Source organism: Dromaius novaehollandiae, unplaced genomic scaffold (assembly GCF_036370855.1).
Source record: "Dromaius novaehollandiae isolate bDroNov1 unplaced genomic scaffold, bDroNov1.hap1 HAP1_SCAFFOLD_32, whole genome shotgun sequence".
Lineage (NCBI taxonomy): Eukaryota > Metazoa > Chordata > Aves > Casuariiformes > Dromaiidae > Dromaius > Dromaius novaehollandiae.
This window is the reverse complement of record NW_026991447.1, coordinates 3923578-3928240: the sequence shown is the minus strand read 5'-3', so window position 1 is coordinate 3928240 and position 4663 is coordinate 3923578.

Here is a 4663-nt window from a genome sequence, read left to right as displayed (position 1 = left end):
CCTCCGTGGGGATTTGGCTCCTAGAGGATCCAGATCAGCAATATTTGGCAGTATTGCTGTTTGTTGCAGAGAGATGCTGTTCAGTAAGGAACAAATGCAAAGAGTTTGGCCAAAATCCCTTCTCCTGCCCAGCTGTGGGCACCTCCATTGGCATTTAGGCTGCTGGGAAAGCACGTGCTGCTTTGCTTGTGCGGCCCTGCCAAGGTTAAAATGAGCCAGCCCGTGTCCACTGATGGCCAGGTGCTGTGCAGGCAGCCCCCAGGAGGCACTTTCTGCTCCCGCGGAAGCAGCTCCGGGGAGGAGCAGTGCCCTGGGGCTGGTGGTAGAGGTGGTAGCAGGAGGAAGGATAGCTGCGGTTGCTAATCTTACTTGAATCTGGCGATGGCGATGGCGTTGGGGAAGAGCAGGATGTGTCTGTCCCTCGTCCTGTGGTGCCGGGTCACCTGCGCCCGGTCACTGAGCAGGAGCTGGGGGCTCCTGCGTGACACAAAGGCGCCAAGCGGCGCCGGGGGCCGGGAAGCTCCCCTGCCCATGAGCCCAAGGCTGGCACCAGGAGCCACGTAGCCAGGGGCCCCGGGCTGTGCCTGCGTGCCAGGAGCGGGGCTGCGAGTGCCCCAGGCGCTGCAGCAGTTGGCCTGGCCCATGGTGCTGCAGCTGGGCAGACGGCTATGGTGTGGCCGTGCCCCACGCCGAGCAGCGCCAGGCACGGGCCGGGCCTGAGCAAGGCTGGGAGCAGTGTCCCTGTGCTGGCAGTGCCGCTGGGCTGGGAGCCTGCGTCTCCCTGCTGCCCTGCGCCGGCACGGCGCCGCACTGGGGCAAGGCGGGGCGCTGGTGACCGTGGCCACCCGGGTGTCACTGCCGCACATTGTGATGCGCCGGCCGGGTCATGGGGCAGAGCTGCGGGTGCGGGCTGGGGGCTGCAGGCACAAAGGGCAGTCTTCTTGGCCGCCCAGCACCTCTTATGACACAGTGACACTGCTGCTGGCTCCCATGATGCCCCCTTTGCTCTCCATGTCTCAGCCCCACATGCCCAGCGCTGGCTCCTGCCATGCAGAGGGTCGAAGGGACGTGCTCAGAGATGAGCTGCCTTTGTGTGTTCTGGTGGTGGCTGCAGGGAGGCAAATGGTGCCTAGGACAAGGGCGGAGAGAGGCTTCATGCTGGAGGAGCTCCCAGCTTCAGCAGCTGGCTCTGTACTGGTGAAAAGCCCCCAGTGCACAGGCCTCCCCACACAGCTGCAACATCGCCTGTTGTTGCTAGCACAGGAGGACTCGAGCTCTGGAGGGGGCAAGCAGCAGGCCCTGTGCACGCTTGAGAACCAGGGCTCAGACGATGCCCCAAATCCCAAGTTTCACGCTTCCTCTGCAGGCAGTCAGCCTAGTGGTCAGCCCCACCTAAGTGACCCCCCTCCACTCCAGGTGTCTACAGGTGGCATCAACATGTGAAGTGGGAATCTCAGCTACAATCCCAGTCTGAGAATGGATTTCAGTTGCCTAAACACTAGCACCAGCATCCACTTGTGATGCCTTCGAAAATTCCTTGCGGTGCCCTGGGATACCCTAATGCCTGTAGACACCCACTTCCAGGCAGCTGAATCCCAGCTTGACTCAGGTCCATCCCAGGAGTCTGCAGAAAGACTCAAAAGACTATGCAGAAGGATTAGGTAGGCTCATGAAAATGCTTGCACACAGGTACTGAAATGTAAGTTCCTACATGTGCAGTCTGCATCTGAGTGCCAGTCCAAACGTTTGTGAAACCTGCCGGGATGGTCTTTCTCAGCCTGCACTGATGCTTGGCTCTTGAGTGGATGCCAAAGTGCTTTGGCTGCAAGTTGCTCTCCTAAATCAAGTGGCTGAGATGTGTGTGGCAGAACAAGAGCTCGCACCTGGCTGGTGCATGAGGCTGTGTTGCTCTATGAGGAAACGTGCCATGGCATAGGGCCCGAGAAGGGGAGAGGGATGCAAGAAAGCTGGTTGATATTCAAGGATCCCCTCTACCAAGCTCCAGGACCGTCCATCCCAGTGAGCAGGATTTTACTGGTAAGATCATCCCTCAGCAGTCCCAGGCCCCAGAGACCAGAGGGAAAGTCTGCAGAAAGTAAGACTTTCCCTTGGTGCAGGAGGAACGGCTTAGGGATTACTGAAGCAAACGGCACATCCACAAGTCCACGGGCCCTGCTTGCATGCACCCACGAGTGCTGAGGAAGCTGACCAATGTCATTGCAAGGTCAGTCTCAAGCCTCTTGGAAAGGTCATGGTGATCAGGAGAGGTGCCTGAGGCCTGAAAGAAAGCCAGTATCAGTCCAATCTTCCAAAAGATGTTTACAGATGTTTACTTCCAAAATGTTTACAGCTTTGCAATTTTTGACATTAACTGAATGTACCTTGCATAAGTGCTTAGAATTTGGTTGTCATTTAAACTACATAGTAGTAGTAATTGATAATTAAAATGTGAATGTGTAATTCACAAGTTTAAGAGCGTCTATATTGCTTTCTATATCTAGAGATCAAACCTTAACTAACTTGCTCTGTTGGTCTGAGCCATTTACTCAAGCTATACTATCACAGCTTTGGACAGCTAGGGATATGCAATAGACAAACACCGGAAAGTGACAGCCACACATAATTAGAGGATCATCAATAGGTGGAGATGCTGGCTTTCTAGCTGTTGGCTGTCTTCTCTGTAGCTGAACTACTCCCCTGTTTTTCCATCCTTCATTCTTGATTCATTACAGGAAGATGATGAACAAGAAACAGCAGATATCATCACAGTACCTCACAGTACCAGAAAACACAATGCAGACATCAAGTTCTGGGACCAAAAGAGATCAAGCCATGAAGGTTGCCTTGCAGTACTACAGCTATGTTGCAACCTAAAAGCTGTGAAGTATGTGCCAGGCACAATGCAATCACTCATTGAAGAAATTTAAAGATACTCAATTTCCATACCATCCTGTGTCATGACACAAGATGGCACTTCTGAGATGAAAAGCAATCAATGCAGCAGTTCTCAGAGAAGAAAACTTCAGAGGAAATCAAACATTTACAGTGAACAGTGAAGAGCAGGACCTAACACGGTCAAGGCTGCTCTTTGCTTTCAGCTAAATTTGGCCTCTTCCAACCTGGACAAGGACCCCAAGAGAAGTAGAAAATGGTTGTTTTGCCAGAACACAGCAGGGCTTTGACAGAATGCTGAAGAGATATCTGGTGGGTTTAGTGGAATAATTTAATAGGCAGGCATGTTGGTAGGTAGGGAACAAAAAGACATTTGCATTTGAGAGTGTCTGTAAGGTCTGGGAATAGTGAAGGCCTGTAGAGGCCTGAAGCTCTTTTGCATTGAGGAAAATGCCCTGACAGAAACTGGATGAAAGAGAGGAATTTAATCACAAACCTGAGTAAAGGAAATAAGATTCTGGGAAAAAAAAAAAACCCATACATTCATTTCACTTTCAGACTAATGCAATATTGTTTCACACAACTAAGAAGCTGATCTTCCTCTATTGTGAAATCATGGAATCAAAATAATTCAGGTTGGAAGTGATGTAAGGAGTTATTTCTAACCTCCTGCTCAAAGCAACATCAGTTGTGAGGGCAGACCAGGTTGCTCTAGGCTTTATCCAACTGAGTCTTGAAAACCTCCAAGGATGGAAGCTGCACAACCTCTCTGGGCAACCTGTTCTACTGCCTGAGTGTCCTCATGGTGAACAAGCTTTTCCTTTTATCCAGCCTGAACCTCTCATTCAATTTATGCCCATTACCTCTCATCCTCCAACCATGCACCACTGTGAAGAGCCTGGCTTCATCTCCTTGGTAACCTCCATGTAGGCATTGGGGGTCTCCTGTTAGTTCCCTCTGAAGCCATTTATTCTCTAGGCTGAACAAGCCCAGCTCCCTCAGCCTTTCCCCATAGGGCAAGTGTTTCAACTCTTAAACACATTGGTGGCCCTCTGCTGAACATGTTCTAGGTTATTATTATCTTCCTTGTATTGGAGGCACCCGAAGCTGGATGCACTATTCCAGATGTGGTCTCATGATTTCTGAATAAAGGTGAAAAATCACCCCCCTTAACCTGCTGGGTATTCTGTTAATACAGTTCAGGAGACTGTTGGCATTCTTTGCTGTCAGGGCACATTGATCGCTTTGTTGACCAGGCCCCCCGGGGCTGTCCACAAGTGCTGCTCTGCAGCCAGTCAGTCCCAGTCTGGATCACTGCAAAATTAGAATTATAGAATAATGTAGGTCAGACTGACAGCAACCTGAGACCAAAGCAAGGTGATGAGTTGTCATCCTGGGAAGTCCAGTCAATGACTCAGGACCAGCAGGGGACCATGCTGGGCATAGGCCCACCTATAATATGGTTGGGACCAGGACTGGGGGCCAAGTCTAGAGATTAGGTGGAGCTTCCAGGCCCATGGGCATAGGGTGTGTGGGTAGAGGTCCCAGATAAGGCTAGTCTGGACAAGAATGGCCTATGGTACTCTCGGGGCCATACCATATATGGATGACACTTTGGTACAAGGACAAACTGAAGTCAAAGTACAACAGTACACTGGAGAAGTAATCAGCGTTATGCAAAACACAGGTTTTAAATTAATCATGATAAAGCCCCATTAGTAAAATCTGATGCTTAAAAAGGGTCAAGATGAATGGCGCTCAGCTCATCAAT